This window comes from Nanorana parkeri, unplaced genomic scaffold (assembly GCF_000935625.1).
Source record: "Nanorana parkeri isolate BGI_ZX_2015 unplaced genomic scaffold, ASM93562v1 scaffold839, whole genome shotgun sequence".
NCBI classification, from domain to species: Eukaryota; Metazoa; Chordata; class Amphibia; order Anura; family Dicroglossidae; genus Nanorana; species Nanorana parkeri.
Window position 1 is genome coordinate 542,750 of NW_017307107.1, and position 12,218 is coordinate 554,967.

Consider the following 12,218-nt stretch of genomic DNA (forward strand, 5'->3'; position numbering starts at 1 on the left):
TTTAAAGGAGAACTATGAGATGAGTGATTTCCACTCACCTCATAGTTCTAGCCGACCTGTGACAATGAGACTGTCACAGGTCGGCTCAGTAGATCGGGAGGTGAGCGAACACATACCAGGTTCGCTCACCTCTCGATCCTGTCACGGCTCTCTGCCGTGACAGGGGGAGGGGCTGGATTCCCCTCTCCCCGCTCCGATCTGCCAGCGCTGACTGGCGGAACGGACGGGGGAGGGGGCGGGTACAGCTGGCTCTGCCTCTAGATAGGCAGAGCCAGCTGTCACTCATGCAGCTGGGCGGATTCTGTCATCTACGTCGGGATCCGCTGCGGCGTCTCAGTATACCGCAAGCTGTAGCTCGCGGAATACTGAGCTTAGGGTAACGGGAGGACGCTAGTTTGTGTCCTCCCGTTACCCTAAGGAGAACTATGGGGAAAAACACTGACCCCATAGTTCTCCTTTAACACTGAAAAAATGGTCTGGACAGGATGGGGGTATAAACATCCCGGTCAGCAAGTGGTTAAGGAGCAATGTAGAAGAGATGGTGATATTCATGTATGTCGCCACGCTAAGGATCCCCAGTGTAAGAGTTGAATCAACATTTTCCTGATAGCAATAATGATGTCCTCCTCCAATGTACTAATTAAATCCTCAGTTTATTGGGCATGCTATTTCCAAAGGTGTCTACATGTGTCATATCATCCCGCATGCTAATCCAGGGGTATTGGCATAAATCATACTATCAAGCATGCTACATCCAAGGATTTAAATAACTCTCATGTCATCATGTATGCTCTATGCAGGGGTATTTGCCATTATAAACTTTATTCCGGGTCCAAAATTACACACTCCTAGTATCACCCCTTGGAGCGCTCAGAGTTGATGCATAAAAATTAAGAAATTGTTACCTCATTAAAATCTCTCTGCAGATTTGCATTAACTTGTGGAATTGCGCAGGTTACCTGAATCCACCCGTAAAACACAGCATGTGTCCCACTGGAACTTTATAATCCAGGGGAGAGAATCAGTCATGTTTCCATCTAGCAATAAGTCAAATGTAGATGTCCATAATGATCAACAAGTAAGCCAGATTGTGAAAAAAATAAAGTTTGACTGGTTTCGCATCTTCCAGGTACACGAGGGGGGGAAAACTTAGACAGGAGTTTAAAAAAAAAAAGATCTGTCCAACTCACCTTTCTGTTACAAAAGAAAATGTTTGATCTGTGAGCACTTTTTTGACCCTGGACTGCTAATGGCTAGCACTGGATGTGGCATGCCTATATTCCAATGTCCTACATAAGAATGACCTAAGAACAGTGGGACTGTATTTTGGGTACAACTGAAAGCTCCTGTATGATGGTCTAAACAAGTACCAAATCCAATTAGTATGTGAATGCACAAGTCTCATAAAGAAAGCAAAAAACTTCCTTTACTCTCCCTGAGTCAAATCCTTCATTTGTGCCTCACATGCTCCCTTCTTCGCAGACACTGCAGCGTATAACGAAAGGGTTTATTTTTTCCCAGAGGTAATGCTGTCAATCCAGAAAGCAGTGGGCAGAACTAGGTGTGGCCAGGTGCTGACTGACAAGCTACATGCTGCCAAAATAAAAAAAAAGTCCTTCTGCCTGCTGACCCGTTAGCTAATGCTGAACATCCACCACAAAATGACTGGTCTGGGCCAAATGTAAAGAAATGAGCGGCAAATGTCCCATGACGTGATTCTGTGGCTGGTGTTCGGTGGTAGTGGACTGGTCGGTGTATGGCGGGACTTTTTGGATTTCGGCGAGTCAATAGGCATCATTCATCATGATTTGCAGGGATCTACATAACTGGACAACAAGATTGAACTTTGGATTGCATTGTTTTTTGTTCAATTAAAGGACTTTTTCAAGGTGTATTTTTATTTACTTTTTTTGTGGACTTTTGGGGAATGAGTAACGGTACCAACTACCCCTTACTCATTCACAAGGAGGGGGATGGCATCTATGTGCCCCCTTTATAAAAGAGGATACCCAGATGCAGCTGAGGCCCCCTGTCCGCAGACCCGACAACCAACGGGCCAGGGTTGTGGGGAAGAGGCCCTTGTCCTTATCGGCATGGGGACAAGGTGCTTTTTCAGTGGGTTCCCCCTGGAAAAGCACCCTCCCAATGTCAAGGACATGTGGCCTGGTATAGTGCAGGGGGGGTGTTCGCTCGTCCCCCCCCTTTCCTGCCCTGCCAGGTCACTGCTTGGATTAAGGGTCTGGTATGGAATTTTAGGGTGGGCACCGCTTTTTTTTATTTTTGGGTGTTGGGTTCCCCCTTAAAATTCCTACTTGAACTAAAAGACCTGGTATGAATTTGCAGGGGAACCAGTTATTTTTTTACATCGGGGTCCCTCCTAACATTTGCACTAAACTTAAAGGGTCTGGTATGATTTGGGATAGGAACCCACACTGTTTTTTTCTTTACAAAGACAGTTTTAATTCTGCTTCACTACCTCTGAGGTAGCTAAGCAGAGTGACCAAATGCTGACCCAAGCACTCAGCAATTCACTTTCTGCTGTTCGGTTCATTTGAGAATAGGAGTAAACAGCAGGGAATAAAATCGCAAACGTTCACCTCAGTTGATCCAGATTTTGCATCAGCTGAGGTGAACAGGCTTTTCCCTTCAGTTCAGTTGATGTGCTGGGGCTGTTCGGCTGGGATGAAGGGAGGGGATGTGGACCAAATGCTGCTGATGCACGACTCAAAATATCCGCACACAGTTGCAATGAATAGCCAAAGAGGCTTCGGCTCCCTTCACTTTGGCTCAGTTATTCATTCAGCTGCCTATGGCAGCTTAGTGAAAAAACCCTGTATGCTTTGTTCCAGTCAGAATAAAGTCTCCTCCATTGCCATGCACATGTAAAACTGAAGCTGATCTGGAACTACAAGCCCTGAAAATAATTGCTGGTGCTTGTAGTTCCATTCCAAGCCTGCAGAAATGCAATAACAGTACATTAATTGAACAGCAGCTAAGCTGTATAGTGTATTTTCCATAGGAAATCATCTAAAATAAGGCATTCAGCTGTAAGCATAGACTTGCTCACTGAGCCTGCTGACTCTCTGGAATTGCAGCACTTTTGTATTGGTTTTTTTTCTGTGAAACTTTATTGCTCATGTCAGCCAGCTGCTCATTTGTGTTGTCATGTGCTGTGCTGTCATTTTCATGTGCTGTCATGTGCTCTGCTGTCATTTTCAGCTCTAATGGGAAACCTTTTGTGAATGGGAATCTGACCACTCACAAAGGCCTTCCCAGCTAGGCCTGGTACCCCTTGTCAGTTTATTATAAGTAAAAATTATTAAATAGGGACAGTTTGATCCAAAAACCATAAGAATGCAAACATATCTGCCATTATAAGGATAAGGATTTAAGGATAAGGAGCATTTGGAAATGTACAACACAGGGGTGGACTGACAACACATGGGAAATCGTCAATGCTAAAGCCTGATGAAGGGACCCTGTGTGGTCCCGAAAGCGCTTGTTTGGTCATATGACAAAAAACTTCAATAAATTAAGCTTTTGCTATCTTAAAAGGACTGGTGTGCTGTTGACATTTCTACAATTTTGCTGACATTCGCGGCGCCATCCGCAGTCACTGCGAGCACCCCCCACTACAAGGGACATATCGGTAAGGAGTGCGACAAGGATAGTAATTATTGACAACACATGGGGCCCCCGGGAATGCAAGATTATGGGGCCCCACATGTGCCCCACCCAGATACAATAGAACAGTAGAAAGGCATCATGGCACACTCACAAACCAGCATGTAAAACAACTTGTCTCACCACTAAGGACAATGACAGAGGTTTGGATACACGTCTTCTGCAAAGGATGTGTAAGCCGCACTGCCGCGCCAAGGCACCTCTTATAGTGCGGTCCTAACTCTAAACTATGAGAGTCTCCATCTTGGAGCACATGGGGCAGAAGATATCAAATTGGGTGCAGGCCTGTCAGGAGGACGCCCCACCTCCTTAAAGGTACAGAAACACACAAGGGATCCCGCACATCCCATTGGCAGCTGAGAAACCCAATGCGTCGCTGCACCAAATCGGTAAAGCAAAACAAACGACAAACGTACTCAACAATTTGTTACCAGTTATACAGTAAGGTGCACACGAAATGGGCTTTGAACAGTAGAACAGTAGAAAGGCATCATGGCACACTCACAAACCAGCATGTAAAACAACTTGTCTCACCACTAAGGACAATGACAGAGGTTTGGATACACGTCTTCTGCAAAGGATGTGTAAGCCGCACTGCCGCGCCAAGGCACCTCTTATAGTGCGGTCCTAACTCTAAACTATGAGAGTCTCCATCTTGGAGCACATGGGGCAGAAGATATCAAATTGGGTGCAGGCCTGTCAGGAGGACGCCCCACCTCCTTAAAGGTACAGAAACACACAAGGGATCCTGCACATCCCATTGGCAGCTGAGAAACCCCATGCGTCGCTGCACCAAATCGGTTTTGCCACCCAGATACAAGCCTCACCCGCATAACCATTCTTGTGTTACAGAAATTATTTCTTTCATTATTTTCAAAATAGCAGGCATATTCACTAAAAGGTGAATTGCAGGGGAATAGGGAGGAGAATTTAAAAATCTAGTCCAATATTGGCGATTTGGAAAGTGAGCTAAATTATAGAACGCACATAAGTCCTCAGACCAAGACCAATGCACGGCAGAACACAGACCAGAACCAATGCACAGCATACCTAAGACTAGAACCAATGCATGGCAGACTGGGCAGTTAGAATAACACATACACAATGACATCTCTTGGATTGGCCCTCACACACAGTCTGATCCCCATCAGACTGTGGTCCAGTGGGTAGGTGCAGCAAGCCACCCCACAGGAGGCTAGGCCCTGATGGTGAGGGTTTCAGGCAGATGTGTAGGGCCTAAACAGTGGCATATGTGTAGGGCCTCAACAGGGGCAGATGCGGAGGGTCTCAGCAGGGGCAGATGCGGAGGGTCTCAGCAGGGGCAGATGCGGAGGGTCTCAGCAGGGGCAGATGTGGAAGGTCTCACCAGTGGCAGGTGAAAAGGGTCTCAGCGGGGGCAGGTGCAGAGGGTCTCAGCTGGGCCAGGTGCGTAGGGTCTCAGCAGGGCAGGTATGGAGGAGTGCAGCAGGGCAGGCGCAGAGGGTCTCAGCAGGGCAGATGTGGAGGATCACAGCAGGGGTGATGTGTGAGCCAGCAGGTGCCACTGTGGTTCCTTGGAAGGCTGATGCAAGGTCCGCAGCAAGCGTAGGACCTTACGGCAGCCGAATCTATTTAGAAATGTAATGTACTATGTCTCCTCCAATAATGGGGGTCTGGGACCAGATTTTACTGACCCCCTAACTCCCCTGGCAGTCTCTGCACTAAAGTAGCTTACACTCTAAAGTCGCCCCATGTTCACACACTATAGTTTTATACAATCCTATAGCTCTGTACATAGGGCTGTACAGAGAACACTGAGCCAGTCAGATCAGTCTCTGTACAGAGAAGCTAAATTGCTAAGGTGCAGAGGTCAGTAATAACGCAGAGTACAGAAGTCAGTAATAACGCAGAGTACAGAGGTCAGTGATAATGCAGAGTATAGAGGTCAGTGATAATGCAGAGTATAGAGGTCAGTTGTAACGCAGAGTGCAGAGGTCAGTTGTAACCCAGAGTTCAGAGGTCAGTAATGTAACGCAGAATGCAGAAGTCAGTAATAACACAGAGTACAGAGTTCAGTTGTAACGCAGAGTACAGAGGTCAGTAATAACGCAGAGTGCAGAGGTCAGTAATAACGCAGAGTTCAAAAGAGGTGGGACGCACAGTACGGAGGTGTGACCTACAGTACGGAGGTGTGACGCACAGTACAGAGGTGTGACGCACAGTACAGAGGTAGGACACACATCACAGAGGTGGGACGCATAGTACGGAGGTGTGACATACAGTACAGAGGTGTGACACACAGTACAGAGGTGGGACGCACAGCACAGAAGTGGGAAGCACAGTACAGAGGTGGGACGCACAGTACGGAGACCTACAGTCCATATGGATCGTCTGATATTCTTACTCAGGAGCTCTGCCCTGTTCCTCTCCTGCGGGGGGGAGCAGCAATGTTCAGTCCAGTAGACATGTGAACCAGCAAAAATTTTGTTTAGTTTAGTTTTGATTTTGATTTTGCTTTATTTTGTTTTTCGGGTCCGAAAGTCAATTCGTTTTGGAATTCGGATTCGGACGAAATTCGTTAGCGGAAATCCGTATGAACTTTCCTTTCTAATTTGTTTCGTTTTCGTTTATTCGTTGCAGCAAAGCGACATTTAAGAGGGAAAAAAAGTTTTCTTGTTCTCAAATGTCACTTTGCTGCAACAAAAGTTCGTCCAAAAAAAGAAAGTTCGTCCACAAAAAACGAATCAGAAATTTGTAATCGGAAATTCGGATTCGTTTGCATTCGTTATATCTGTAATTCGGAATTCGGATACATCTGAATCTCCGAATTTAGGAAATTTCGTCCGAATTTCGATTCGGAACGAAACGAATCGCACATGTCTACAGTCCAGCATGGTGCCTCCAGCCACCTTCTTGTTCCCCAGGACCCACTCTCCTGCTGTCAGCCAGCCAATGGTGATGCTGCAGTCTTCCAACCAGGCCATAGCAGCTGAAGTGGGTGGAGGAAGCTGCACATGACCGCAGAGGAACGGAAGCAGCTTTTCTCATCTCCGACCACTGGCACCCCCTACGTTCCAGAGTTCCGAGGTCTATATTATATAAACATAAGCGAGATGGGGCAATTGGCCTGCCGAATATTCTCCTTTACTACCAAACATCTCAACTTTTACCCCTAATTACTATTCACCGAGTAATGAATGTCCCTCTGCGGACCATGCTGGAAATTTCAGACTGCTCCCCAAGCGCTGCCATGGTTAACGCCCACTGATAGACCCTACTCCCTCAGCCCCCTAATGAAACATGCCTCGAAAGTGTGGGACTCCTTGAAATACTCATCTAATCTGATATCACCTTCCTTACCCCTCCTCCCCATCCTTTCCCAACCGCTATTCATCCCAGCATATACTAACTCTAATATATTGAAGTGGTGGAATGACAATGACTATATTAGATTATATGACTTCTATCATACTACTAACGTTCCCTCCTGGTCATACCTTAAAGAACATAAAAAGATCCCTTGCGCAGAACTGTAAAGATTTCTACAATTACAACACATGGTATTCTCTCTACAGAGAAGGATAACCTTAAATACCCGCTTACTTGCTTTGAGCATATCTGCCTCTACTCACCAGGGGGGCCCAAATTGGTGTGAACTCTATATTCTAAACTAAATTCTTTGACACAACTAAGCCTACATTCCTATCCCACTAAATGGTCCCCAGATCTTGGTCTGTAATGGTCTGATGATGACTGGAACGGGGTGTGGAGAAATATTTCTAGGTGCTCCCATAATGTGACAAACTCTAAAGGTTGCCTATAATGCTTTATTCCGCTGGTATCTAGTCCCCACCCGTTTAGCTAAAATGTTCCCTTCATCATCCGCTACATGCTTCCGTGGATGCTCTACCCCTGGAGACGTGTCACATATCTGGTGGTCTTGTCCGTTTGCCTCTCGTTTTTGGACCAGAATCTATTGTTTAATTTCTAGTTTGTTTAATATGAACATCCCTAAAGACCCAACACAGGCTCTATTACATGCCACAGCGTCTGGATTGAATAAATATCAAGGTTCCCTGGCACACCAAATATTTCTTGCAGCCAAATTGACCTTAGTGGGCAATTGGAAAAAACAATTTATCCCGTACCGGCAATTTACACAGAGATTAGACAATGTAATGTTAACTGAACGTTTATCATGTATTCTGACTGATACTCATACCAAATTTCTAAAAATCTTGGAACCTTGGATCTTACATATCCACCCTAAAGTGGACATAAACACCCTTAGATGCCTGTGATGAGGTTGATAGAGTTACGAGAGATGAGATGGGAGCTGGTTATGACCTGTGGACCTGTGGGACGGAACCAAACCTACACCGAAGCCAACCACTCAGTGGACTCTCTACTTGATTTTCCGTCCTTTTCTATTCTTTCCTTACTGCTCATATTAGGTTTAGGATACGGCATTGTGTTTGCATTTGCACGTTAATGTACTTACCTAACTGATTGTATGATCTTATGTTGCCAGCAAATACTATGTAAAATGTTTGGCTACTTCTACTTCAAAAACCCAATAAATACTTTGATACAAAAGAAAAAGAGGGGTTATTTTTTTTGAACACCAAGGTGTTTGTGCCCACTGAATTGCGGGTGGAGATTCTTCGGCTGTGTCAATGATCACTCCTTGGCCAGCCATTTTGGGATCTCTAAAACCACGGAGCTGCTGCAGAGATCCTTTAGGTGGCCTGGTCTGCCGTCCGATTGCCGTTCCTATGTGCAGGCTTGCAAGGTCTGTATGCGGAGCAAGACGAAAAGGTCTAGGTCCTGGGGATTGTTGAGGCCGCTGCCTATCCCATCCCGGCCATGGGAGATAATAAGTATGGATTTTATTGTTGAACTTTCTCCCCCTGATGGCTTCATGGCTATTTTTGTTGTCGTTGATCGCCTCACCAAGACGGCCCATTTTTTGCCTATGATTGGAACCCCCGCCGCCTCCGACACGGCCCGAGCCTTCCTGAAGGACATTGTCCGTCTTCATGGAGTGCCTTCCTGTATAGTCCCAGATCAAGGTGTCCAGTCCACGTCTCCGTTCTGGAGGGAGCTCTGCAAGTCCTTGGGGATATCCACTCCTTTTTCTTCAGCTTATCACCCCGAGACGAATGGTCATACGGAAAGTACAAACCATGCCCTTGAGCAATATCTTCACTGCTTCTCTTCCTTCTGGCAGGATGACTGGGCCTCTTTGCTTCCTACCACTGAGTTTGCATACAACAACTCCTTGCATTCGGCCATTGGGCAAACCCTGTTTTTTGCCAATTCGGGCTTCCACCCCTCCTTTTTTCCTTCCCAGGTGCCTGATGTTTCATCAGACATATGGTGTGTTTCTTGTGCCATTTTGTTAAATTTAGCTTTAGACTCCAGAGACATAAAACACAGAATATTGTTTTGTATTGGGATCAGTGGGTTTCAGATTCAACATCTTTTGAATCCCAAACTTTTTGACCTGTTTGGCCGAACTGTGTAATAACATGCAACTGTAGCAGTAATTTGTCTAAACAATGAGTAAATAAGGATATTTTAAAACAGATTGACCCAGATTGACCTAGGGCAAAAATTAACATAGAACTAATTTAAAAAGGTTTTAGACAATGTATTTATTTGAAAATGAATAGTTGTTGTATTTATATTTTCCCCACTAGTTTTCCATTTTAGGTTACTAAATGCAGTGCAGTATATTTCAGAACGCTTGCTGATTTTGCAGATTTCAATGTTCCAATAAAGCCCTCACAAGATGTATTTTGCTGTACTAGTACATCTAAAAGAAATTATATCTACAAATAAATAATGATAATCATATCATCTACTTTTAAATTTATGGATATTAGCTGCAGTTCTGCAGAGCTGGGTTATCTTAAATTTATGAAGACTACAGCAATAAATATATCAGTTGAAAGATGGTGACAAATGCTCAGGTATAGTTTTGATTGATTTAAATGCATCTGCAATGTATTTAGCCAAGGAAGACCATAAAGTATTGTGAAATGTTTTGGGCAAAGTAAAGTGAGGATGCTTTCAAAATCAATGAGATTATTACTTTTTACAACCTGTAAAGTGCATAAACAAACACAAAAAACCCAAATCAAGTCAATATTTGGTATGCCCACCCTTTACCTTTAAAACATCATTAATTCTTACAGATACATTTAACACAGCTAGGGGTACTGCAGGCATGCCGTCCAGGGCATGAATAAACAGTTATACCAAACAGGTGATACTGATCAACAAGATAACATGTATTTTAGGTACACAGTTCTTGCAATAAAACTGAAAATGGTTGCTAGCTGAGTTGCTTCATTTTTTTTATAAAGATAATACTATAGTTCACCAGTCCACTACACTTTATTTTGCCTGTAACCTGATGATCCTGGAGCACATCTGTTGGTGATGCTGGAAGATCCTCCTTGCTGCCTCACACTTACACAAAAAGCTTGATGTGGGGCCCATTTGTGGACGTGCAAATGGCTGATGTACTTTGGAAGTGCTTTGCACCTCCCAGCCACAGCCTTTGTAATAGTAATTTTGCATTCTGTTCAACAGTTTGGCTTTTCCCCACAGTAATAGAGGCAAGCAGTGCACTAGTCAAATTGGTCCACATGGGGATCAAGTTAGAAAGTGGGCCCAGAAGGAAGTTATTACACAAGCTCCAGACAAGATGGTGCCTTCTTCAACCACTGCAGACACTTCGTCAGATGGGAAGCATTCACTGGCGGATTCTCCACATTCACCGACCACCAGCAAATGAATCCCAGAAGCAGCTGTTTGATGAAATGGACACCATGCTCCATAAGGCCTCCATTCCACATTTGATCAGATCACGAATTGTCTGAGTGAGGAAATCAAGAAAAATGGAGAATGCATGGCAGCCCTGGAGGACAGGATAGACTCTTTAGACTGCATGGTTGAATTGCTATATTGGCAAGTACTGGTGCTAAAGCAAGAGTACACAATATTTGCCAACTGCCTTGACATTGTGGAAAAAAAATCACGGCAATCAAACCATCAGATCTGGGTGTTTCTGTAAAAAATATTTTTGATATTTATTTAAGTGTTACTATTCTTTTTGAAGAGTTTCTTGCTGTTGATCCCAATTAAGCATCTGCAGCAAGATTGGATACACAGGGCTCTCATTAGAAAACCATCAGACAGCCCCCCCTGCTTGACATCATTGTGCAGATTCACTACTATCTGTCAAAATAGACTCTTTTACTAGTGGCTAGAGGCTGTCCATTGCTATCTTTTCAGGGACATGCATACCAGTTATTTCAAGACCTTACTCAAACATTACAAAGTGGAGAATCTTGGAGCTGCCACTACATGTCTTGCTGGATCATGGTATCAAAAAGAAGGGGGCTTTTAATTCTGTTTATCTGTTGCATATAAAGGGAAGATGTAAAGCTGTACTGCGCAGGAGCAATTTCAATCCATGATCACCTTAGCTCACCGAAAGAAAACCTGAGGCTGGTACAATATGTTATCCCATGCCACCTCTCTGGCAGCCCTCAGTGCTTGCAGGCTGTACAGCCTTACTTTAAGCTATGGAGGTTGATTCATCACTAAGCATCTCCACAGGAGTTGCTCTTCCCAGAGCCCCACTTTGGATTGGAGGATCCTTTTGGATAGTGCTAGACTCTGGCTGGCTATGGACTCCTCTTCTATGCTGCTGCTACATTTACTGGAAATGTCTGATAGATATTTACTGCTCCTACTACAATGGTAATATAAAGTGTTCTTGCATTGCCTTGTTTTTTCAGCATGCTCTGTATAATCGACCTATTAACCCTGGTAACATTTTTGCTTTACTGCAGCCAGCTCCTGATTACATTTGCTTACAGTCCTATATGATTTTCTATATCACACATGTGACAAGCACATACTGTATTTGTATACAGTTTTCTTATAACACATTACAACTGCACTTGGTTGGCTCCGCTTGTCTTGCAATTAGTTTCTAGTGCTTGTCTGCTCTACTTTAACCACCCTCTTCCTTCTGTTTTCCTTTCATCCCTTCATCCCTAACTTACTTGTATACCCCTTTTTATCTTTTTTGAGTAACCATGGACACAACTCCATTACCTTCACTAACTTCAATAATCTATATTAGGCTGTTGTCATAAGTTAATAATAGAGAGTTATACCCAGAGACCAGACCCAATTTTGATTAACCCCTATAGTGGGTAGAAATCACAGAATCATGTGGCATTCAACAACCCTCTACTGTATGCAAAACACTAGTACTAAGGGTGAAATGATCAAAAGAAGATCAGATCAAGAAACAGTGTAATGAGGGTCGGAGTGCCTGCTGTGGTACAAAAATATAAATTTTATTAGATATGGTTATGGTTAATAAAATTAATATTTTTGTACCACAGCAGGCACTCCGACCCTCATTACACTGTTTCTTGATCGTATTTTCTTTTGATCATTTCACCCTTTGTACTGTTGTCATCAGTTACCTGCAGGAAACTTATTTTACCTCAACTCCCACATATGTA